Source organism: Neoarius graeffei, chromosome 26, assembly GCF_027579695.1.
Source record: "Neoarius graeffei isolate fNeoGra1 chromosome 26, fNeoGra1.pri, whole genome shotgun sequence".
Taxonomy (NCBI): domain Eukaryota; kingdom Metazoa; phylum Chordata; class Actinopteri; order Siluriformes; family Ariidae; genus Neoarius; species Neoarius graeffei.
Window position 1 is genome coordinate 25,399,405 of NC_083594.1, and position 27,059 is coordinate 25,426,463.

Below are 27,059 nucleotides of genomic sequence, written 5' to 3' on the forward strand. Positions count from 1 at the left end.
TACTCAACGTAAAATTACAAAGAATTTGCGGATCACATCATCTATGGTACATCATATCATTAAAAGATTCAGAGAGTCTGGAGAAATCTCTGCATGAAAGAGACAAGGCTGAAAACTGACATTAGATGCCTTCTTCGGGCCCTCAGGTGACATTGGATTAAAAGCAGACATGTGTCTGTAGTGGAAGTCACCATATGAGCTCAGGAACACTTCAGAAAACCATCATCTTTGAAAACAGTTCATTACTGCACAGTGCAAAAAATGATATCTTGGTACCAGTAAGTGAAAATATCTTAAATAGTTTAAACAAACTAGCATTTCCTATTAGAAAAATACAAGACACCAATGCTGAGATTATTAACCCTAGTTCTAAATTGCAACCAACTTATTCTAAGATGTCTTATCAAGTAAAAATATCTGTCCATGCAGCAAGATAATTTCACTAGTATTAAGTAATTTTCTCCTCAAATTCAGTTTTAAATTTTTTGCAGTGCATCCACAAATGCAAGTTAAAACCATATATAAACAATATCCAGAAACACCAGTACCTTCTCTGGGCCCAAGCTCTTTTACGATGGACTGAGGCGAAGTGGAAAATTTTCCCAAGATCTGATGAATCAAAGCTATAAATTCTTTTTTAGAAATCATGGACACCACTTCCTCCAGGCTAGAGAGGAGAGGGACCATCCAGCTTGTTCTCAGTGCACAGTTCAAAAGCCAGCATCTGTGATAGTATGAGGGTGCATTAGTGCACATGACATGGGTAGCTTGTACATCTGGGAAGGCATCATTAATGCTGAATGATGTATACACATTTCAAAGCAATATGCTGCCATCCAGACAATCTTTTTTTCAGGGAAGGCCTTGCTTCTTTCAGCAAAACTATGCCAAACCGCTTTCTGCACATATTAAAACTGCATGGTTCCATAGTAAGAGTCTGGGTGCTAAATTGGCATGCCTGCAGTCCAGACCTGTCTTCCATTTAAAACATTTGGTCCATTATGAAGCACAAAATATGACAAAGGACACCCCAAACTGTTGAACAACTGAAATTGTATATCAGGCAAGAATGGGACATTTCTCTTTCAAAACTATAGCAATTGGTCTCCTCAGTTCCCAAACATCTACAGTGTGTTATTAAAAGTAGAGGTGATGCAACAAAGTGGTAAACATGCTCCTGTTCCAACTTTTTTTTTTTTTTAAATGTGTTGCTGATCATACCCGTCAACCCTCCCGTTTTTCCCGGGAAATCCCTTATTTTGACTTATTTCCCGCTGTCTTCCCGTTTTTTTTATTTTCCCGAAAATATCCCGTATTTTCACATTATATAAAAGTCCCGTATTTTCACAATATAAAAAAGTCGGTAGGTCCAGAATTCATGACGCGCCTCTGACAGGAGTTTACAGCAGGAAATCGGGCCATGAATTCCCGTCCCTGCCCTCTCAGGCATCAGTAATTACAGAACTACGTCCGGAGGCGAGACTGAGCAAGTGATTAGGTCCAGTGTTGCCAGATTGGGCGGTTTCCCGCCCAAGTTGGGCGGTTTCAAGTGCATTTTGGCGGGTTTTGAACATATTTTGGGCTGGAAAACGTCAGCAGTATCTGGCAACACTGATTAGGTCTAAGGTGAAGATGGCGATGCTAATAGCTAAGAAAAACATTAGCCTCTCTTTCTTTGATGATTTCAACAAGTGCGTGGCTGGAATGTTCCCAGACTCTTCCATCGCAAAGAAATTTTCCATGGGGAAAACGAAAGCCTCCCAAATGATCAAAGGTAGGCTACACATGTTTACATTAAGTATGTCCTGGCTAGGGGCGGCACGGTGGTGTAGTGGTTAGCGCTGTCGCCTCACAGCAAGAAGGTCCTGGGTTCGAGCCCCGGGGCTGGCGAGGGCCTTTCTGTGTGGAGTTTGCATGTTCTCCCCATGTCCGCGTGGGTTTCCTCCGGGTGCTCCGGTTTCCCCCACAGTCCAAAGACATGCAGGTTAGGTTAACTGGTGACTCTAAATTGACCGTAGGTGTGAATGTGAGTGTGAATGGTTGTCTGTGTCTATGTGTCAGCCCTGTGATGACCTGGCGACTTGTCCAGGGTGTACCCCGCCTTTCGCCCATAGTCAGCTGGGATAGGCTGCAGCTTGCCTGTGACCCTGTAGAAGGATAAAGCGGCTAGAGATGATGAGATGAGATGTCCTGGCTAAGACCTCATCAATAGCCTAGTGTAAACTAATTGGTGTATTAACTGTTTTATCCACTCATTGTCTATTTTATTTTCTATCTGAAACTTACCCATTTTAAATCACTCTTGGTTTAATATCTTATATTACTCTCTCTTTATTACATCTAGTTTCTATCTATCTATCTATCTATCTATCTATCTATCTATCTATCTATCTATCTATTATTCTGAGGCCATGACTATGGTAAAACCATAATAAATTGCAATGGAATTGAATTTATTGACTGGTTATATAATGACCTTTCTTATTTTAACATAAGATATGTATTTTAGCCCTTAATTTGGGAAATAACTGGTACCACTGAAAGCAAATAAAAATAAATGAATAGTTTATTCACAAATGCACTCTATAAACCATAAGCATATTGAGTTTGTGTCTTGGCTATCACCAACATGCACCAGAGTACAGGAAATCACAAATACTAGATAGAAAATTGCCCCCCATTCAACTACACACCCACTTTTGGTGAAGGGTATGACTTTCCGAAATTTTCCCTTATTTTGAGTTAAAAATCTGGGAAATATCCCTTTTTTTCAAACCTCAAAGTTGACAGGTATGTTGCTGATGTCAAATTCAAAATGAGCATATTTTTCAAAAAACAATTTCTGTTTCAACACTGATATATTGTCTTTGTACTATTTTCAGTGAAATATAGGGTTTTCAAGATTTGAAAATAATAATTCTGTTTTTTATTTGTTTTACACAGTATCCCAAATTTATGGAATTGGGATTGTATTATTCTAACCCAGCACCTGCAGTGTTATCATATGTTGTAATGAGCTAGCCAAGGCCATGCTGAATCAAAGAATTGTTCAATCTGAATCATGCTATTCATGCGCCAGAGTGTTTGGCATGCTAATGAAATACATTTTATGAAGTCATTCTGAATTGGGTGTTAGAGCAGAAGCTCCACAGCTGCATTATGCCTTTTTTTTTAATCCTATGTTGTGGTAGACTGGCCAAAGCCACTATTGCATCCTATCAAGTGATGTGTGCGTTTGCACCTGCAACCTGTATCCATCTTTTTAAGCTGATTTGACTCCAGTCATTTTGAATCATGTATTGTACACTCTGAATACTATGTTGATCATGACATCACTTTTTTGACAAATTTGAGATTCTCATCTCAGCTTCATTTTAGTTTCTATTTTGTCTAAAATGTTTCTCATATGTTTCTCCTAAAATTCACTAGGAGCAATAGGTGAGACAGAGTAATTAGAGGGAGTCATACTTGAGACTCAAGGGAGATACCTTGCTAATCTCAATTCAGTGTTTTTAATGGCTCCTTTATTTCTCCTTGGAGAAGAAAATGAGCAATACTGGAGCTACTATGGAGCAATATGGCGCGCACGCACCTTTTTTATATATATATATATATATATATAATCTCATCTCATTATCTCTAGCCGCTTTATCCTGTTCTACAGGGTCGCAGGCAAGCTGGAGCCTATCCCAGCTGACTACGGGCGAAAGGCGGGGTACACCCTGGACAAGTCGCCAGGTCATCACAGGGCTGACACATACACAGACAACCATTCACACTCACATTCACACCTACGGTCAATTTAGAGTCACCAGTTAACCTAACCTGCATGTCTTTGGACTGTGGGGGAAACCGGAGCACCCGGAGGAAACCCACGCGGACACGGGGAGAACATGCAAACTCCACACAGAAAGGCCCTCGCCGGCCACGGGGCTCGAACCCAGGACCTTCTTGCTGTGAGGCGACAGCGCTAACCACTACACCACCGTGCCACCCCATATATATATATATATATATATATATATATATATATATATATAAAACCATCAGGCTTTATAATTCTATAGCAAATGAGCTGAATGAATAAAATGATCTGAATCTTTATTCAAATTCAAAACAGCAGGACTCAATTGTTAAGTACAATGACTGAGTATTTTGAGTATTTCAAGTAGCTTTAATAATGTTAACAATAACAATGTTTACAATAGTTAACATTGAAAGACAGCAAATGCTATTCTCACGTTGTTATTATAAAACCTGAACAATAAATGTGTCTCTTTTCAGTAAACCTATGTTTTTAAAACAGTAACAAGGTCTCCAACAGTGTTTTAAACAGTATCAGCACAACTTTACAACAGTGCACATTGCACAACATTTAACAACTTTAGAGTCTTAAGGCCCTCATGCAGCATTTGTATACAGGGCCTTTTTTTGAACATGGTCATTTCAACAAATGTCTCAGTATGCCACATCCAATACATTAGTGTTGTGGCCCTGATGTGGCATTTGTTTATGAAGGCTTTTTTGACCTTACTTTTCTCCACAGGTGTCCATCCATCCAGGGTACTACAGTGCATGATGTAAGCTGCAAGAAGAAAAAAACAGAAAAGAAAGCAAAAATTACAAATTTCATAATATAACAGCAGTTATGATGACAGTATTGTAGGGCTGTAACAATATGCGTATCGAAATCGTGATACACAGAGCCACGATCCGTGTCGAGATACAAGAATACAGAATCGCGGTACACCCTTTCAAACTTCTCCTCAGCCCCAAAACAGAGGTGCTTCCAAACTTCAATTTATGAATACTTTACTTTTTATTTAAATTACATTTTAAACTTACTTAAATTACTTTTATTTTTTATATCTATTAGTAAGTCGTTTTTTCGCCGACCTGCGACAATCTTCTGCGAGTCACGCAACGTCCACACTCGCCACTGGCAACCATATGGCGTCCTTGGCCACCAGAGCATTCGTTTCTTTTAAGCGGTCGCCATTCTGGTTGCGACGCAGGGAGCGAATCTGTAAACAAGCAGCTCATTGGCTGGCTAGGTGTGCCACAAGCCAATCACAATCACCGACAAAGCTGCCTTGACCGGAAAGGCATGTCTGCTTGGGCGTTAGCGGCAGTTACACTTTGACAAGCAAGCAATGTTTCACTATAAAAATTCCGTAATTTCCATCTGTTTTCCGCGATCACAGAAAATCATTGGCCCTATGAGAGTGAGACAGCCACCCCCCCCCAAAAAAAAAAATCTTAACGGATTTACACGATTTGGAAAAATGACTTTTTCAGAACTGAAAAAAACTGAGCCGGAAGCTCTGTTTTTTTCGGTTCTGAAAAAGTCATTTTTCCAAATGCGTATTACTCATTCTCTGCAGTGGTCTGTTATTAAATAGTTAATGTAAGTAAGTAAATGTTAATAAGTCAAATTTACTACTTTAAAAAAACATATTTAAAAAAAATCGTGGGTGTATCGAATCGTGGGTGTATCGAATCGTGGGTCAAAAATTGTGATACGAATCGAATCATGAGTTGGGTGTATCGTTACAGCCCTACAGTATTGAGAGCTATTTTTATCCCGATATCACAAAATTCACATTGAAATATCTCTATGGTTCACATGAGAAAATTCAGTAAAACTGTGAGGTCACTGAAACAATCAAAACATTAAATGTAGCGATGTGATACATGGGGTTCCAACTAGGGATGTTAACCGATGACCGTTTGACCGGTGGTTGACCGAATCAACGTCAACCGGTTAAATTTTTTTTGGTTGTCGGTGAAAAAAAAAAATCAATTGTTTTGAAGCTGCCGATTTTGGAGTGGAGAACCTGCAATTCTGTGTTTGTAAACGCTTGGGGCATGCCATGTGGTGTAAGGACGACAGCTGACAAATCAGAAACACCCATTCAGTCATGTCCCGCCCCAGTTGAACACAGCTGCCACTCGGCTAAAGAAAAAAGTGTAGACACAGGCTTTTTAGCTTACAAATTACTATTCTTTTTTTTTTTAAATTATTATTAGAAGGCACATGGAGTTTAGTCCTGCCTTGGCCAGTGCATTCTGAAAGTATGTTTCGGTCTGTAGCCAACAATGCATGTTATTGCAGATCATGTCTCTCCACACAAACTAAAGGCGCAGATGCCAACTTTTTCACGGCTTTTTCATGGACTGTAATGGCATTTGCTTATGGAGTAATTTTAATACGGAATTTACTCTGATGAAATTATTCAGACGCTCCAACGCGCCCCCCCCCAAAAAAAAAATCGAATCTGCACGAGCCGTGAAAAAGGCGCGCCGTTTGCATCCCTGTAATAAACTCATAGGTTAACGGACTTTAACGGGCTAATGAGGCTCGGTGGTCGGTCAAGATTTTTTTTAGTTTTCGCCATCCCTAGTTCCAACACATCAGAAACTATGCCAAATTTGGCCAGATATTGTGATGAATGTGAGAAGGGGCAGAAGAAAGAAGGGAAAACAAACTAGAAATAAAAAGTAGAATTACGACAAATTCATTTTTGAAAATAATTTGTGCTTCTTTGTTATGTATTTTTAATAATGGATTTCCACAACTTTTCCATATTTCCATAAATTAACAATAAGCAATGTACTTACTTAGAATCCCATTGACCTTGAACTGTCTTCCCATCTGGCACCTTCCCGTGCTTCCCAAAGGCCACAGCATTTCGGCACTCTGCTGCAGTAAAGAACTCATCAAAAAGAAGATGGAACAATCGGAGGCAGTCCTTCTTTGCTTCTGCATGTATTGCAGCCAGGCGGGTAGAAGACACGAATAGGTCACTTTCTGGATACAGCTCTTGCTTCCCAGATCTGTGTTCTGGAGCCCCAACACCAGCCTGAGGTTGGATCTGTTCCACTTTGTTCAGAAAGCTTTTTAATGCCTCGAGGTGCTCACCACCTGTGACACAAAATATGAATTACCTTACAGGGACACAGCAGCAAAAATAAACTAAAGAAAAGGAAGAGACTAGTTTTAAAAAAAATCAAGAGATTTCATGATGGGCAAAGATTTTTACCAAATTGTTAAAAGCTTTTAAGTTTTAGTTTAATTTGGTACATTAGGAAAATTGTGAGAGAAAAAAGTAATAGTGTTAAAGGAACAATTAACTGCAACAGAGAGACAAAATGTACTTACTTATACAGCACAGCACATCCTGCAGTTTGGCCTTCTCCTCCACTAATTTTTCCACCTCTGGCTTGCATGCCCTGCATGGCTTCCATGATCTGTCTTCTCTTGATTCAGGCAAACTGAAAACTGGCTCTCCATATTCTGGAAGTGGATCACGCTCGATGATTAAAGTATCTGCAGATGACGAGCTTGAAGAAGTCTCATGTTTAGACGTACTAGGCTGGCTCTGGTCCCCAAGAACAGCAGGTTTTTGGTTTTTATTAGGACTGTACAACATTTTGAGAAAGCTTTCTTTGGGTGTTACAGTAGGAGCTGGTGGCTGTCTTTGGTGATCCAAATCCACCAAAACAGGTTGTTGTGACAGGTCTGAAGATGTGGGCAGTGCCATGTGAGGTTGGTGATGCTTTGGATACTGCGAAAGGTTGGAACAATGTGTGACTGGAGACAGAGTGGGTGCATACTGGTGGAGCGGCTGGATAGGTGGATGCTGGTAACATGGATGCGTGTGTGGTGATGACTGGGAAACTGGAACCTGGTACTGTGGCCAGGCAGTTACAGGCTGGTGCTGTGGCTGGATAGGTAAAGATGATTCGGTAGGTGGAGGTTGGTACACTGGCCAGGTAGTTGGAGGCTGGATGACATTGTGGTCCACAGTATTTGGATGATCCTGTACAGAGGTGGACTGACCTGCTTGAGGTAGTGATGGAAGGTTGTAGAATCTTTGAGCAGCTGCATCTCTTTTTTTTATGTCTTTTTTTGTGGCCTTCTTGGCATCCACTGTCTTGTTATCTGTTCCAACGAAGTCCACTGTGGCGCGGTAGAACTTGCTGTCGGACCATCTTGCAAGTACTTCTTCCCCTGGCTTCAGATCTCTAAGGCAGGCAGTGGGTTTATCATCTTTGCTTAGTATATCACAGACATTAAATATCTTTGCCGTGCATCCATCTTCAAAGGTCAAAAATACAAAAAGTCCTGAAAATGAACATAGAGTAAATAAAGGAGATTTTGAGTAAACCAGTACAGGCTAAAAATCAATCTTACATAAACATGCTACTATATCTTATTGGTCTCAATTCTAATCCTCTTAGACCTTAGCAAAGATAAAAATGTCATCTCTTCACTTTAGCCTTCAACTAGCATTAACTTTATTCTTTTTGCAATTGCTTCACACTTCTTCACTCATGTGACACTTTACAATAACAATGTATTTGATTTAAATCATGCACTCTGTATTCTATCTTTTCACTTTGTTTTTATTCTATTTCATTATTTAATGATTATTGTATGGATTTTATTATCAACAACATCAACAAGATTCTATGCATGAGGTTATTTCTACTAATTTCTCCAAGATGTCCGCCTCCTCCAGGTAAACAAACACCTGGTTGCATGTTTCCTCACCTTTCCTCAGGCAGACACGCCTGTAAGTCCGCCAACATAAATTGTAGATAAAAGCCAGATAGCAGCTGCTAAAACCTTAGTCATGGTGCAGGAAGAAGTAACTACGATCAAGCTAGACGAAGAACCGACGTCAGGACTGCTATAACACCGCTGCTGAGGTTAGGCTGTAACAACTTAAGATCGTACTCTTTGTTTACTTTGTGTTGTGTGTGTTATTTTAATAACCTAGCTTTCTTTGTACCAAAATCTAAATTTGCATGTCTCTGACTGACTCTTATGCCGCTTTTCCACTACAAACACGGCTGAGTCGGGCTGAGCCGTGCCGTGCTGAGTTGGGCTGAGTCGAGCTGAGCGGGGCTGTTGGAGTTGCATTTCGACTACAACCGCGCTGAACCGTGCTGGCTGGAAGTGGGTGGACACATTGGGTGGAGTTAGCGAAAGTGGGTGGACGTCACGTGATGTCGTTAAGCAGCGCAAACAGTGACATCAGTGAGCTTTTAAGCGGTAGTCTCACGACCCGGATAGTAAACAATAAACATGGAGGACATGGAGTCGTTAGTGTTGCTGGTCTTGGTTCTGTGGCTTGTTGTCACCGACAACGCCAACAGATACTGGCAAGAGCGTATAGATGAGGCGAGGCGCATAAGGCTTCAGAAATTCTTGTAATTCGTAATTATTCTTCTTCGGGTTTATGGTGTTTACAGATCCCAGCGTGCTCGCGGGGTGTGTGTGGGCATGTGAGGACACTCCTCCTCACCAATCAGTGCACAGGGGAGTGTCTGCTCACGCCCCCAGCCTCACTCGGCTCGCTTTGGCTCGCTTCAGCCCCACTCCAAAACGGTGCGAGTTTTAGGGGCTAAGCAGGGCTGAAGCGAGCCAAGTCGTGCTGTTCTTTGGTAGTCGAATCGCGAGCCGTGTCGAGCTGAAGTGAGCTGAAAAAGGGTAGTGGAAAAGGGCCATTTGAGAATTGAGACTACTAAAGTTTGAGACTGCTTTTAATAATGAGACTTTATTATCTTGTGATATTGATTAATTTGGGTTATACAATTATTGTTAAGCTTCCTAGGAGATTCCTTTCGCCTCCCAAGGACCTAGCTTCAGGAAGGTGGTGCCCCGAGGTTTTGTTAACCCTATATGATTAATCAATAACTTGATAATACGATAATTTATGAATTGTGACCATAACTGGTCATAAAACAAATACAGCGATGAGAATGGGACATTTAAAAAAACTCTGAAATGTCTGCCAAGGGCAGACATAACGCACGCAAAGCGTGCATGGGGGGGTTTCAAAGGGGGGTGCGCCTTATGAATGTTTTCAAATTCAATGATGGTTTAAAACGTTTATAAACTTTAACCCTTTGGTGACTGACCCCTTGAAAATGGTTCCTCCAGGAACCATGACATTTCAGTTGTCAATACAACGGAAAAACTCAAACACAAATACAAGAGCATTTTGTTTTGTGCACAAGAGCATTGTGATGTATCTTTCTGTTTTTGTATTTTAGTTTTTCCGTTGTCTTGACAACTGAAACGTCATCGTTCCTGGAGGAACCATTTTCAAGGGGTCAGTCACCAAAGGGTTAAGATAACAAATACATATTGTGAGCGATAATGGAGGTAACCGTAACGATATATTAGATTCCTCCTGACTCTATCTTTGACAATTTAAGTAAAACGTACCTTTGTGCTTTTTTGTTTTGATGTGCTCCTGGATGTTTCTAGCTCCTCTGTTTCCTTAATTGATCATATCTGAGCACAGAATGCACAGAACCTTTCCTGGCACGTCCACTTTTCGGACATGTTCCGTCAGGCACGTCGTCACAGTTTGTGTCCCTATCTGCACGGTAACGCTACTATCGAGCCATGCCCATCAGAAACAGTTCTTTATCCCATTCGATTTATCGATTTCCCTGGTACGATCCTCATTTTTGCGGTCCAAAACTTTCGCCATATTGGCGAAATAACTTTGAAAACTAACCAAAATAACTAGAACTTAAGAAGTGATCAAAACCGTGTACGTATAGCTTGTTTCTCCGTGAATTGTAGAAGTGAGATGAAACTAGCACCAAAACGTTGCCGGAAATCGTCGTGAGTTGTCGTTAGCATAAATATTGAAGAAAGCAATGACAATTTCCGTTATCACAGCTGCAACTAATTTTGCGCTGAGCGTTGCCGAAAGCAGGGATGAGAATGAAAAACATTTAAAAAGTCTGAAAAAAGCCAGAGGTTTGGGGGCCGCAAGCACCCAGCGAGGCCCAGGGGGCTGGAGCTAATGATTTTTGGCTATTTTTTTTATTACCCCAAAACCATTAATTTTATCAGCAAATAGTTGCAATTTATTTGGAAATAAATTCCCTTTCTTGGTGGACTACCAGGTGAAAATGATTAATATGGAACAAAGAGACTTGTTTTTAATCAATTCACATTTGATGATTTCAAAAAAAAAAATCAACGCACCTTTTAATATAAACGAGCTCTACAGTATTATATTTCTGCATTTTTGCTATTCATGTCTTTGAGTACTCTAATCCTTTAAAATGAAGTGCAAACCAGAAAAAAGTTCTATCATATTCTCTGAAGCTTTCTTCTGATGTTATCATGGTAGCAGGAGGTCTTGCATATTAAGCAGGCAACATTCAACATCACTCATCACTTCCCTTTCAACTGTTGTGTACACTAACTAGGTTTTATCTGGACAGGATGTTGTGTAATGTAATACAGATACCATACGGTCAATCTGAAGATCGAGATGGTGATTTTGAATTAAAGAACAGGCATCTACAATGGGCATTACATATTGGAAATTTTCTTTAAATCAAAAACTATAAGTTCATCTCGGCCTAAAAAATTTGGGCAGACGCTCCCGCGCGGCACATGCCAGCAATTCCCCCCCATAAAATGAGCAATAAGTTATACACGGTATCATACCTAAAATTTTATCAGAAATATAGATATGATACTATGATTCTCCCCAACATGCTACATTAGATAAGCTAACCCCATTTATAAAAGATACACACTTGTATATGACGTGTATTTGAGATATATATATATATGATATACATGATGTATATTCATACATTGTTACTTTACGGAAATCTTCAGTAAGTTTGGTCTTTTCATGCCAGCCTGTTGTTGACCTAAATATAATGCACATGAAATGACACTCCTCACCTCAACATGTCCTTTACAATCATTTAAGCCACCATGGGCAATGCTGAAACCACTGCTGCAAACAGTACATCGCGCGAAACTGTCATTATTGTTTACCCTTATTAGACAGGGAGATTATTAGACAGGGAGATTCTTCTGTGTAATCTGAGGTGAAGTGGGTTTTGTATTTTCGTTTTTTGGGGCGCGCGCTCTCTCTCTGCCATGCCAATCCTGTAGGCTGCACTGACTCAACTGAAAACGTCGGTCCTCAAGAAAAGGGATAAAAGCCCGCCCATACTGAAAGCTGATTGGCTTATTTTGCTGAGTAACCCAATCAGGATGCTCTTTGTCTAGCATGCGCTACATGAACAGGCACACTCTCTCTCGCGCTCTGTCATATGCACACATTCTAAGATGCGCGAGGTAGACAATGTTGCGCGTGCACGCTCTTGCTTGCTTGCTCTAGATTCCGGGAGATATTCTCCAATTTGCGGGCATCAGGGAGCCGCTATCAATATGCGGGAGACTCGGGATGTCTGCGTTATAAGGTGACCACAGATCGTTAACCATACACACACACCCCAAAAATTTCTCAACGGATTTACATCGATCTCAAAAACGATCATTTTGGTCTGAAAAAGTCGGAAATCCGCCAATTGGCGGAAAATTCTCATCCCTGCGAAAGATGCTGGCGGTCGGTCGGTCCTGCCTGCTTGTGCCACCACAAGCCTCGCCTCGCGCCGACCCCCCGGAATTTTCTCAACGGATTTACACGTTTCACAAAAATGACATTTTCAGCGTGAAAAACTCGGAATTCCGCGGCTCCACGGAAAATTCTCATCTCTGCAAATAAACAAAGTGCTATTGTTACGTTTCCTAATTACTTTTACCATGTACTAACTCGACCGTAAGTGTTTTACATAATAAACAAAAAACAAAGTTATGTTGTTTTGTCTTTTTTTTTTTTTTTGCTGATCCAAAAAATGATCCCATCCGTGACTCTGATCTGCGAAACGATCCGAACCGTGAGTTTTTGATCCGTTGCACCCCTAGAAATAACGTTTTTTAAATCAATTTCCCAGCCCCAAACGTAGTGATAATTTGACCAATAGAGTTGTAAAATTCTGTCACTAAAATGTATACAGTTTCAAGTGGGGGTTACTCTTGCCTTTCTTGACATTTAGTTAAAAAAAAATCCTGTAAATCAATGTTTGTGGCTGAAGCTGCCAATATATTGATAATAATAATCCCAGTGATAAGAGACCAGAGACTGTCAAAGATTTTGGTTATTATAGTGTCCAAAGTAAGTTAGAAATGACAATCACGCCAAAAATTAGCTAAGCCGTGTAGTGAAATAATTACCATCTGAGTCATCTTTGGGTGAGCCAGGGTCTGGTTCATAAAAACGCATCTTCTTCGGTGGGTATCGCACTCTTTTGGGCATCTCTTTTTTTAGCATTTCCTGCTGGGCCATCAATTCTGTTAAATACATAAAAGTATAATACATTTTAATTATTTAAAAAGGTGGTTCAATGTCTTATTTAGTTTTATCATGTCATATCTCATAATTTGGTACAGCAACTTGTTGAAACATTTGGATACAGAGATATGTTACTGTAACCATATCGGACAACTCAGGAACTGAAAAACATGGTCTTTAAGAGGACATATCCTCTTAAATTTCAACACATAACAATTTTGGCCACAGCAAGCACTTTAAATATGCATGAGGCTCCAATGCAAATATCTTAATTGCCAAAAATCATACTTTTATGGTAAGATTTGATCACCAAATCAGACTTGCTGTCTTGTTTGCTAATTTTATATATAATAAAATATGATTAACCACCCACAGAAATCTGAAGAATTAACACATGAATAAGTATATAAAATTATGTTTAAGTCATGAAACAATAAGCAGTATGACCTGCTCTGAAACGCTGGAGGTGTGTGCTGGAGATACTGAACTCTGTCCAGCTGCCTGCTCCCTTATAAACATACACCATTTATAACAAGTCTTGTTTAGAGCAGTCTTAGGATAAACAACATGGATAATACTGAAAAAATAACATTCATTAGCCACTTCAATGTAATTCGGCACATATTTTGTAGGTAAATATGGACTAATTTCGGTAACAATGTAACTTAAATGACCGGCTATCAGGCGATCCATCACAATCATCGTTGTGTTAATTTGAAGGTTTTTTCAATGGAGTTCAGTATTACTCACTTCACTGTTTGTGAAAAAAAAAATATCCCAAAGTGCATATTCTTTACATAAAGATATTACCGCAATAAGTTACCAGTTAACATTAGCTAATCATAAGTTCATGGCCACATGTAGCCATGAAGCTAGCACGTAGCTAGCACATGAAGCTAGCTAGCTAGCTTCACTATTTGCTACATATGCCGACCAGTTTCTTCAAAAAAAAGTATCTGAACCAACATAAACACACGCCATCTAAATTTTTACAAAGTTTTACCCAAATTACGCTTGACAAAGATGTCGCTTACCTTCTTTTACGTCCCGTAACAGTTCTTCCTCCAGCTCTCCTTCCCGCACTCCAACCATTAACGTAAGACTTTACGTCAGTCAGACCGATGTCAATTGACCAATCATGATGCAGCATTTGTGACTGATGGCGCTCTCTCCCAGTGAAATGTTGACGTTAGGGCTGCATCATCTACCGGGTTAAAAGTTCACAACTTGTTCGCGCCAAATGCAACTCGTTTGATTTTCATTTGAAAATGGTACAGAGGCACAACTCACGCTGGAGGAGAAGAGTGAAGAGCCAACAAAATATTTGCAAAAGATACAGAAGAAAGGTAAGGAAATTTACATTTTATTATTTGTTTATTGTCACTTGCAGTGATTGGATAGACTATAAGTACATTTACTCAAGTGTTGGTACTGAACTTGCCACTTAATATTTCCACTCCACTACATTTTGGAGACAAATATTTTATTGTTTACTCCACTACATTTATCTGATTACTGTAGTTTTTATTTACCTTACAGATTGTATGAAGCATCAGAGCCAAAGCACCACATTTTTTTTATTAATTTATCTAAATGATTTAACTGATGCAGATAGTCAGATAAATGGTTAAGATCTGGTAATCGGCCGTGTCAATAATCAGCCCACCTCCGGTACACAGTACATGTAAATATATATGTAATTTACATAGTTTTGACACCTCTCAAACAGATTCAATAAAATATTAACATTTTAATCTACATGAAAGGGGGATTTATAGCAGGATTTGTCATATACTGCATTGATTTTACCTAGGTATGCCTAATAAAATTGCATGCGAGTATTAAATATGTTAAATGTATTATTCTCTGTTTTCAGCTGGACACACAAGGACTGGAGAACAGAGGTAACGAATGTGCAAAAATGTAAACAACTCTGTTAGACATGTAAGAAATTGCATGTTGTAAAGCTTTAAATTTTGATCGACTGCAGTGTTATTTCAAAGAAAAGTTAATGTATCCAATAAATCACTGTTACTTATGTGAGACTTGTGAACCTCACTTGGTTAGTCAAGGTTTTACTGGCAGCTCAGGTGACTATAACACTTTAATAATCTAGTAATTAGTAATGTGTTTAGCAGAAGTATAGTGAAAAATAAACATGTCTAGTCTAGTAAGCTATAAATGCGCCAATACTGCTTTTCAACAAATGAGTCATTGCTATAAGAAAAAAAAATTGCTAAATACATTGGGAATTTTTTTTCTAGAATCAACAAACTCGAGGTCAGATGACTGCCGCACCGAGCAAGAGACCAGTTCTGCTAATCTGGAAGCTGATGACGTTGCAGATCTGGAAGACTCTTCGATCACAAATTTGTGTGACCTCCAGAACACCAACCATCCATCCCAGTGCAATGGACACACAAGTGAGATGCATCACTCTGGACTTGTTGAATCAGAGCCTGAACAGCCTTTTCACATAGATACATTTGTTGATCACCTACCTGAATTTGTTGAAGAAGGGACTTTAGATGAAAATGTGTTATTTGACGATGACCTGTCATTTGATGATGACCTATCATTTGAGGATGGTTTAGAGCTAAACCAAGGGGAGGGAACAGAACCCAAAAGCCCTACAAACACTGGAGATCGTCCAGTTTACAGAGATGCGCCAATTTCTGTTGCAGAGAGTCTTCTCCTCATAATGACTTTTGCAAATAGACACAAAATAACAGGAAAAGCTCTCAGTGACTTGCTTACACTAATCTCTCTGCACTGCCCCTCTGATAACCAGACTGAATGTCTTCAGAATTTACACAAATTTAAAAATTTTTTTGATGATTCCTCCTCTCCGCTTTTGCACAAATACTGTAGTGCATGCTTCATGACTGTTGAGAGTACAGAGAACCAGTGTAAAACCTGTGAAGCCAATGTGTTGATGGAGGGGTCAACTTCCTAATTCATTGAGGTTCCCATTGAAGCACAGGTGAAGAGATTGTTTGCTAAGGGAAGTTTTGAAGAAAAACTTATGTTCAGGTTTAATAGACATAAAAAGTGTCATGACAGTATTGAGGACATATATGATGGAGAAGCCTATCAGAAATTGACTACTTGTAATGGGCCTCTCAGTGATTCCAGAAACATTTCTTTAATGTGGAACACTGATGGCATACCCATTTTTAAGTCTTCAAAGTTTTCTGTGTGGCCTTTTTATTGTGTCATAAACGAGTTAAACTTTGTTGAACGCACTAAACGAGAAAACATGATATTTGCAGGTCTTTGGTTTGGGGACTCAAAGCCGTCAATGTTGACATTCCTTGAACCACTATGTGACACTCTGAACAAAATTGAAAGAGATGGAATTTCTGTTCAGTTTGCAGGAGCTCAAGAGCCTTTCATATGCAAAGCCTTTACCATTGCAGGGACCTGCGATTTGCCTGCAAAAGCATTGGTACTTAATACTGTTCAATTCAATGGACAGTTTGGGTGTCTAAAGTGTGAACAGCCAGGTCAAACAGTAAAGACAGGAGAAAGAGGTCATGTCCATGCCTTTCCTTTCCAGAGGACAGATCCAAAAGGCCTGCCTCGTACCCAGAAGGGGTTTGTAGATAATGCCAAGATGGCCTATGATTCCAACAGCATTGTACGTGGGGTGAAGGGACCTACCTTTCTCAGTAGACTAAAAAGCTATGATTTGGTCTTGGGTACAGGTATAGACTATATGCACTCTGTACTACTGGGAGTAATGCGTCTATTGATGTTTTTGTGGTTTTCCACAGAGTTTTCCCGATGTGCATTCAGTATGGTTAGGTCAGTCAGAGAAGTTGACAAACGCATGAAAGAAATAAGACCGCCATTTTTGATCAGATTTCCTCGTTCTGCGTCCTCTCACAGAATGTTCTTTAAAGCATCTGAGTATCGGTCCATTTTGCTGTTTTTCGGGCCAGTTGTATTCCGGGGCATTCTTGCAGGCCTGTACTACAACCATTTCCTGCTCCTTAGTGAAGCGATCTTTATTCTTATGATGGAGACAATAACCCCTGCGCAAATAGATCATGCTGAAAAACTACTTTGGAATTTCTGTTCTCAAATGAGTGGACTTTATGGTGAACGATACATGACAGCCAATATCCACTTACTTGTCCATTTAGCAGATAGTGTAAGAGCTCTTGGACCTCTGTGGACACACTCTTGCTTTCACTTTGAAGACAAAAATGGGTACTTACTTCGTCTTATACATGGGACCCAGAATATACCTGTCCAAATGGTTAATGCTGTAAAGACTATACAATCTCTCCCTAGCATCACACAAAACATAAAACTGAACACAGTAGCTACCGAGTTTTTGGCCAGAATGACAAATGGCATTAGTTATCAAGCTACTAATGTTGTCAATAGTGTGGCCATGATAGGGGCATCATTCAACAGATGTCTTGAGACTGATGATATGTCTCTTCTGGAACAGTTTCTTGGTCAAGTTTTATATACTAATGTTGTCAAGGCATATAACAGAGCTCAAATAGGGAAAACGGTTTACACTTCCAAGCAGTATGTCAAAGCCAAAAGACAGAACAATTCCACAGTGTTATTTTGTGATGGTATGCAGATCAAATACGGCCAGATTGAATTATTGTGTTCCTACAAAGAAACCAGTGAAGGTCAAAATGAGATAAATCTTGTATTTGTGAATGAATTTGCAGTTGCAGGCATAAATCTTCTAAGGGACACTTTGACAGGTGGGACATGTTTCCATATTGTGAGCCTCTTGGAAGTTCCTGTAAAAAGGACAGTAGTTGGACTTGAAAGTATTTTGGGAAAGTTGATGTTCATTGATTTGTCCTCAATGCCTGGTATTGTGTTTACTGCACATTTCCCTAACAAACTTGAAAGGGACTAAACATATTATGAACTCAAAGACATGATCTTATTGTGAACAGAAGAGCCCATGATTTTTCCAACTAGTAGAAATTCCTTACTGAAAATGTAAAGTCTCAAGTTGATGGGCAGATAGTATTGTGATGCCATACCAAGACAAATGTCAGTGATCTCAATAGTTTTATTAATCTACTGCCACACAAATAGGTCACTTTGGGGCTTAACATGAGAAGATACAGACATCTGAATATACTACATTGACACCACTAATGGTCTGAGCTTTTGGCAGTTAAACTTTGATACAGCTGAAATGTATTTTCTTGGTCTTAAAAGCTACATTGTTGGATGCTAATATAGTTTTATTATCTTGAAAGACTGTGATGAGTGCAATGTTCCATGTACTAATATTGTTAGATTATTGCTTTTGAGATGTCCAGTGAAACATATTGTTATACTGGTTTTTGTTGGCATTTTGTAAAATAAATTTCCGCAATGCAAATGTCAAAAGTGTGGCTTTCTGTTTACTGTTTTGATAGTTATTTTCCTAACTATTTTCACAAATGTGTTCGCTATTGGAGGCAATGGTAGTGGTTGTAGTATTTTTAAGTGATAAAAAGTGCTATATTCTGATATTGGACTTTGTTGAAATAGTAACTTTATTGCTCTCAAATTACCAATAAATTACTGTTGTTTTTATTTTACCTTTTATGTGGTTCATGAAAAAAAACCTGAATTGCATGCATTGGAATACTTAAAATTATTCATAGAAAATATAATTAATATAAAAGCAGAAGGTCTTTGCAGCCTACAATCATAAATTTTCAATCAATTCATTCTGAGTACAGTAATACATAATTTTTAAAAAATCATGTGGATTACAATAAAGTCAACATGATTAAAAACAACCAAAGCATTGATCTAAGTCGAGAAACTCTGAGAATTATATTAGAGCTTGCAGTGGAATTATATTAGAGATGCAGTGGAAAGCGGTAAAGAGAATGAATGAGCTTTATATTAATTGACAGTGGAGCTGGTGTGAACTGTGGGTCAATTCAGGAAAGAGTTGAAAACATGATAAGAATTCTTATCATGTTTTCAACTCTTTCCTGAATTGACCATTCATACTGGAAAATTTGGCTCAGTTAATTCAAAATATGAGAAATGTGAGATGTACTGCCCAATAGAAAATGCTGAAGTGGTATGACGTGACATGTTAACCAATGAGATTATTTGCATACACTGTTATTTTGAAACCATATAAAATCAGAACTTTGTGATTTTTTGAGTCATATCACTCTGCAGACTGACTTGGCTTTTATTTTTGATTGAATAAAAGTCTAACTTTTCTGCAAACTCTTTGACTTTGAAATCTTCTTGCTTGAGAGAGTTTCCACGATATGTATAGTACAAACATGACAGTTGATTCTAACACAAATATTGAAAAACATTTATTTGAGCAAAGGCTACAGCACAATCTCCCAAATCTGGTCCTGGAGTCCCTCTGTCCTGCACTTTTTTTTTTTTTTCTCTGCTGTAACCCACCCACTTCAATTCAGGAAGGACTATTAATTAACTGGGCTGAGTTTCACAAAAGCATGGTGAAAGGTTAAGATCATCTTAACTGGGAGAGATTGTGTTTATTGTGTTGTGTGCACTACCATACAACAATGATTGTGTGTGTGTGTGTGCACGCACTTTGATGTGCTATAATCCTTTTGGAAAATTCAGCCCAGATTAGTTGAATTAGGTGTTTTAAGAGCAGGGAAAACACTGGAATATGCACGACAGGAGGTTTATCTAGGGTGAGCTAAAATATGCATTGTGTCAAACTAATGCATTTGTAGATTTTAGATCATCTGGTTTTGCTATTGACCACCACAAAATATGCAGCTTAGTCCCACAGTTCACACCAGCTCCACTGTCAATTAATATAAAGCTCATTCATTCTCTTTACCGCTTTCCACTGCAGGTCATGGATGACCTGGAGCCAATCTCAGGTGAAACTGAGCGAGAGGCCAGGTACACCCCAGACAGGTCACCAGTCTATCGCAAGGCTAACACATGAAGACTGACAGCCATTCACAAATATAGGCAATTTAGGCCAAGTTTACATTAGACCGTATCTGTCTCGTTTTCTTCGCGGATGCACTGTCCGTTTACATTAAAACGCCGGGAAACGGGAATCCGCCAGGGTCCACGTATTCAATCCAGATCGTGTCTGGTCCGGTGCTGTGTAAACATTGAGAATACGCGGATACGCTGTGCTGAGCTCTAGCTGGCGTCGTCATTGGACAACGTCACTGTGACATCCACCTTCCTAATTCGCTGGCGTTGGTCATGTGACGCGACTGCTGAAAAACGGCGCGGACTTCCGCCTTGTATCACCTTTCATTAAAGAGTATAAAAGTATGAAAATACTGCAAATACTGATGCAAATACTGCCCATTGTGTAGTTATGATTGTCTTTAGGCTTGCCATCCTTCCACTTGCAAGTGGTAAGTTACGCGCATGCCCGATATGCACTGGGATCACACACACAGCGGCTCAGTCCCGAATCACTGCTTGTGCGCTTCACTCGCGCGCTCTGTGAGCTGCGCAGGGCCGGAGTGCACACTCTCCAGAGGGCACTCGCTGTTCAGGGCGGAGTGATTTGGAGCGCAGGATGCCTGTGGAGCCGAGTGTATCCGTGTATTGGCGTTGCTGTGTGCACGCGAATCATGTATTAGCGTTGCTGTGTGCACGCTAATCGTTTTAAAAACGTTAATCTGATGATCCGCTGATACGGTCTAATGTAAACCCCACCTTAGAGTAGCCAGATAACCTAATCTGCATGTCTCTGGACTGCAGCATAAGGAGAATATGCAAACTCTGCACACAAAGGTCCCTGTCAACTAGCAGGTTCAAATCAAGAACATGTTTGCTGTGAGGCGACAGTGCTAACCAGTAAACTGTGGGTGGTAAAAGAGAGCAACTGGACTTGCTTGAAGATTCTTGAAGACGTTTCACCTCTCATCCGAAAGGCTTCTTCAGTTCTGTCTGACTGGTAGGGAGCATCAGGTATTTATAGACCCTTTTCAGTCACGTGACCTTCGTAAACGCGACCGCCATTTTGGACATGTAGTGGACTTCGGCTCGAATCAGTTTGAATGCGAGGAAGGCGACAAACGAAAAACATAAAAGAAAAAGGAGCGAGATGCAGAAAACACCTTCACTATCCAGCGACATAGGGCATTTACAGGTCGAGTAGAGGGAGAGTATTTGCAAAAATTGAGGTTAGCAGGCTTAGAGAACGACGTTTACCTGCTTCCACCAGAATTGTTCACTGACGTACGGAAGTACACGAAGCCCTCGTCTTTACCTGACTTCAGCCCACATGATCTGTATACCTATGTCGTTAAAAACCCATCGCCATACACATACACGCCAACGTCTGAGGTTCCGGAGCGCGCTCCGGCTTGCTCCAGGAGTGCTCCGGCTGAGGTTCCCCTCAAATTAAGCAGCGCGCGCCGGCTTGCTCCCGGAGTGCTCCGGCCGAGGTTCCCCTCAAATTAAGCAGCGCGCGCCGGCTTGCTCCCGGAGTGCTCCGGCCGAGGTTCCCCTCAAATTAAGCAGCGCACTCCGGCTTGCTCCCGGAGTGCTCCGGCTTGCTCCCGGAGTGCTCCGGCCGAGGTTCCGGAGGGCGCTCCGGCTTGCTCCAGGAGTGCTCTGGCCGAGGTTCCGGAGGGCGCTCCGGCTTGCTCCAGGAGTGCTCCGGCCGAGGTTACGGAGAGCGCTCCGGCTTGCTCCGGAGCAAGCCGGCACGCGCTGCTTAATTTGAGGGGAACCTCGGCCGGAGCACTCCGGGAGCAAGCCGGCGCGCGCTGCTTAATTTGAGGGAGAGCAAGCCGGCGCGCGCTGCTTAATTTGAGGGAGAGCAAGCCGGCGCGCGCTGCTTAATTTGTGGGAGAGCAAGCCGGCGCGCGCTGCTTAATTTGAGGGAGAGCAAGCCGGCGCGCGCTGCTTAATTTGAGGGAGAGCAAGCCGGCGCGCGCTCCGGAACCTCGGACGTTGGCTCCGGCAGCTATTTACACTGGATCCGGTGTAAATAGCTGCCGGATCATAATTACAGTAAAGGAAAAACTTGAGACTGAAAGGTTTTAACAGTCATCCAAATGACTGAACGTAAACATTGCTACAGTAACATACCAGCTACTTGTTGACATTAGCTAGTCAACAATAGCTACTACAGAAGAACAAAGAGGCTACAATGGGTTATTTTAACCTATTTGGTTACACACTCGCCGCCACAGAATATTAACAGCAATGTAATGCCTTTTCTGGCTAATTTTATTCGTCTTACCTCCAACAAAGTGGTCACTACACAAGCGTTGGTATGCCGAGGGCTGCCAATCTGTTTATGGCCACTATCCATCTTCTCCGTCGGGATCCGATAAAATGATAAACCTTGCCTTGTTTGTTGATGGTTACTACATCCAGGTGAACAACAATATAGTGGCATGATGGAAGTCTTGCTGAAAGTAAAAACTTTCTTTGCTGCCGTTCCTCAATGTTGGCTGTGGTAAACTACTGGTAGTACACGTCCAAAATGGCGGCCGCGTTTGTCGTGACGTCACGTGAAAAGGGTCCATACTCTCATGGATGAAAAGCTCATCTAAGGTGTCATTGAGTCATCCTGTTGGTGTGGGTCACTGGGGGCTGGTTGTGAATGGCCTCAAGAGTCGTTAGGATGATCAATGGATTGCCCGTTAGGGTGATCAATGGAATGCTGATTCTCTCTGTCCTCCTGTGAGTCACTGAAAACAGCTGGGTTTTGGTGTGTATTCAGTTGTCTGGGAAGTGTGCCAAGGACTGCATTGTAGGTGGCTGATAAATGATGTCTTAGACCCCCACCTCTGTTCAGTGATGGCCGTTCCAGGTTGACAAAAATGGCTTCTTTAACTCCTCGCTCATACCAATGATCCTCTCTGGCTAAAATGCGTACGTTGCAATCCTGAAATGAGTGTGTTTTGTTGTTAAGATGAAGGTAGACAGCAGAGTCCTGGCCTGAGGAACTGGCTCTCCTGTGTTGAGCCATGCACCTGTGAAGCACCTGGAACGGCCATCACTGAACAGAGGTGGGGGTCTAAGACATCATTTATCAGCCACCTACAATGCAGTCCTTGGCACACTTCCCAGACAACTGAATGCACACCAAAACCCAGCTGTTTTCAGTCAGTGCGTTTACATGCACATAGAGAGAATCAAATTTCTGCCATTGCTCGACTGAAATCGAAGTTCAAAATGCCATGTATACACCTTAATTCGGCTGAAATTGAACCGAACTTGATTTTTCGGAATCGAGCTACACGACCTAGATTATGCGATTTCTGCCGAGCTACTTAGTGCATGTATACCCTATTGAGCTACGTATTCGAGCTACTTACTTCAGCACTGCCCCTTCCGGAAGTGACGAGTGACGAGACCACAAGGGAAACACAACAGCCTCGGTCGGCATGACAACGAATCATGACAACGGCATGAATCTTTTCTTTTTGTGGCATTGTTTGCACTGTTAAAATTTAGCTAACTTACTGTATCACCAAATACATCTGTACAGCTGTTGCATAGCTGTGAATTGTGTACATAAACAAGTCACTGTATTTGTGTGTGTGTGTGTGTACGTGTGTGTGTGTATATATATATATATATATATATATATATATATATATATATGTATGTGTCCAACATCTGAAGAATGTCAATAAAAGCAAAACAATTGAACTTTTTGTGTGTTTATTAAGACATAAGTTAAATTGTAAGCAAAAATATATATATTTTTTGTAAGCAAAAAATGGACTTTAGAAAAATATTATTGTGCAAAATAAGTTGTCTTACAAAACAGTGGTCTGCGCTGGACAGTTTGTAGCCATACAGTCTGTTAGAGCAAGCCTAACAGCTTAAACACGGAACTGCCAGTGTTGCCAGATTGGGGGTTTTAAGTGCATTTTAGCGGATTTGAACATGTTTTGGGCTGGAATACGTCAGCAGTATCTGGCAACACTATAGCTCTTCTTCATGACGACAGCCGGAAGTGTACCAACACGATGGGGCGTGTAGCGCCAAGTGTGGCTCGGGTGCACAATGCACCTTGCACAATAGCCCGATTTTACTTGTGCATGTAGGATTGGATTTCTCTGGCACCCCTGCTGGGACCCTTTGCTCGATTACCGACAGCAGCTCGATTTGGACGTGCATGTAAACGTACTGAGTGACTCACAGGAGGACAGAGAGAATCAGCATTCCATTGATCACCCTAACGGGCAATGCATTGATCATCCTAACGACTCTCGAGGCCGTTCACAACCAGCCCCCAGTGACCAACACCAACAGGATGACTCAATGACACCTTAGATGAGCTTTTCATCCATGAGAGTATAAATACCTGATGCTCCCTACCAGTCAGACAGAACTGAAGAAGCCTTTCGGATGAGAGGTGAAACGTCTTCAAGAATCTTCAAGCAAGTCCAGTTGCTCTCTTTTACCACCCACAGTTTACTATGACCTGGACTACTGAGAATCTTCAGACAGTGCTAACCAGTGTACCACTGACACTTAATATAATGTTCACCAAAGTAAACATTGGAATGACAGGATATACGCTGATGTGTAGGTGAGTCAGCCAACAGGAGATTATCTAAGTGAGAATTAAAGTGATACTGACACGAACAGGTCTCCTTGGTGTCATTTTATAGATTTTAACACAAACTTTCAATTTTCAATGTAATCACAAGGCGTGGAGATATAAACTCAAATAAATAAAAACCTCCCCTCACGAAGCGATGCCTGGATTTCCCTTCCCTTCTGCCAAGAATGGCCCAAACCGGAAATGATGTACATCGGGGAACCCCTGCCTGGAAGGTGTGCAGAACATGTTTTCATGACAGAACATGAGCTATAGACCCTTTTCAGTCACGTGACCATCGTAAACGCGACCACCATTTTGGACATGTAGCGGACTTCGGCTCGAATGCAAGGAAGGCGACAAACGGAGAACATGCAAGAAAAAGGAGCGAGATGCAGAAAACACCTTCGCTATCCAGCGATGTAGGGCATTTACAGGGCGAGCAGAGGGAGAAATAACAACAGTAACGACACATTAGCAACGCCGTACAGAAATGACGGTTTATGGCACAGACCCTTTCGGTTCTCGCTCATCTAGCTGCTACAATGACTGCTTAGGCCCTGTCCACACGGCAATGGATTCAGGTGAATCCGATACAATTGTTTTGTTTCGGCCTGGTGTCCATACGGCACCGGCATTTTGGGTGCCCCAAAACGCAATCTTTTGAGAACGAGTTCCAGAGTGGAAAGATCTGGCAACGTTGCCGTTGCGAAGTTGTCTGGATGAGTAGAACGGATTTGTTTACGATGACATCACAACCACATGACTGTGAGTGCTTCACGCCAGGTAGAAGTGTAACGAACTCGATGCGAGTTGTCAACAAATCCTATAACTTGGTTCATGAAACGCGCTTACAAAATATTTTCACTGTGAATATTTATTGTGTAATGGTGCAAAGTGAGAGAGAGAGAGAGAGAGAGAGAGAGAGAGAATAGCCCTTAGGGCAGAGTAAATCCCGCCAGCAAAAATAGGGAAAAAAAGGAGCAATCTCACCTCTTCAGATGTTGGTTTAAGTCCTACAATACATTCCTCAAAAAGGGCGTAGAAGAACAAATTAATCCATCAACGTGTAGCATTCAATTTATTCCGGACCATTAAAGACGCCGCCTTCCGCGTAGAATCATACGTCATCCTCGCCGCCATATTGGATGGGGCAAAGCGGAGAATAAAGATGCCTCATTCATGTGCTGCGTTTAACTGTACCAACAGGTTTACCGTCCAAACGAGATCACATGGGATTACCTTTTACAGGTGAGACTGGAAAAATACTTTTCATTGTATTTGGTCATTATAATGTAATTTTACGAACAGATTTTTCTGACTTTGTGGCTAATATGAAGTCTCGCGCATAATAGTTTATGCGCATGCGTCCTTACTACTTCTATTGTTCTGGTGTCTCCGAAGGGACCGTCTTACAGTGCCCCTAGAGGTGTGGCATGTGTATTGCATCGTTTTCAGCAAGCGTTGCGTTGCCATATGGACCTGATATTTTACTGATCGTTGCCCATGTGGACGCGATATTTTTTTAAATAACATCTCGTTGCCGTTGTCGTGTGGATGTAGCCTTAGACTGCAACAATAATACCTAACACACATTTAAGTATCCGTCGTAAAGACGTGAAACTCGTCGAGTGACGAGTGTGTTCATTGATAAGCTAACACAATCTAAAAGTAGACATACCATCACACTGCCCTGGCGCTGTGTACAGTTTACCTTCTATGGTTTGTGCACTCACTATTTGCCATTACTTTCTCCAACCGTTGTTACAGATTACAGGGAACGGCCTGGATTTAAGAGACAAATACATGTTCCTCTTGTTTTGAACACTTATTTGTAGGCAGTGCTTAATTTGTAAAGTGGGAGGTCCCGGAGCGCAGAGGATGAGCGGCTCCGGTGCGGAAAAAAAGAGGGGGGAGGGGGGTGTGGCGCTGCGCTTCTGGGCATGTTTTGTAATAACACTGCAAATTAAGTTCATCTGCAGATATTTTGTGGATGTCGTTTCATGAGAGAAATCACCAACAAGACAGATATCAAAATCAGACATTAACACTAAATAAACTTGCATTTTTTTATTTAATTATTTGGGTTTTTTTTTTTGTTACATATGGCCCTTTTCCACTACCCTTTTTCAGCTCACTTCAGCTCGCTTCAGCTCACTTCAGCCCGACACGGCTCGCGTTTCGACTACCAAAGAACAGCACGACTCGGCTCGCTTCAGCCCTGCTTAGCCCCTAAAACTCGCACCGTTTTGGAGTGGGGCTAAAGCGAGCCAAAGCGAGCCGAGTGAGGCTGGGGGCGTGAGCAGACACTCCCCTGTGCACTGATTGGTGAG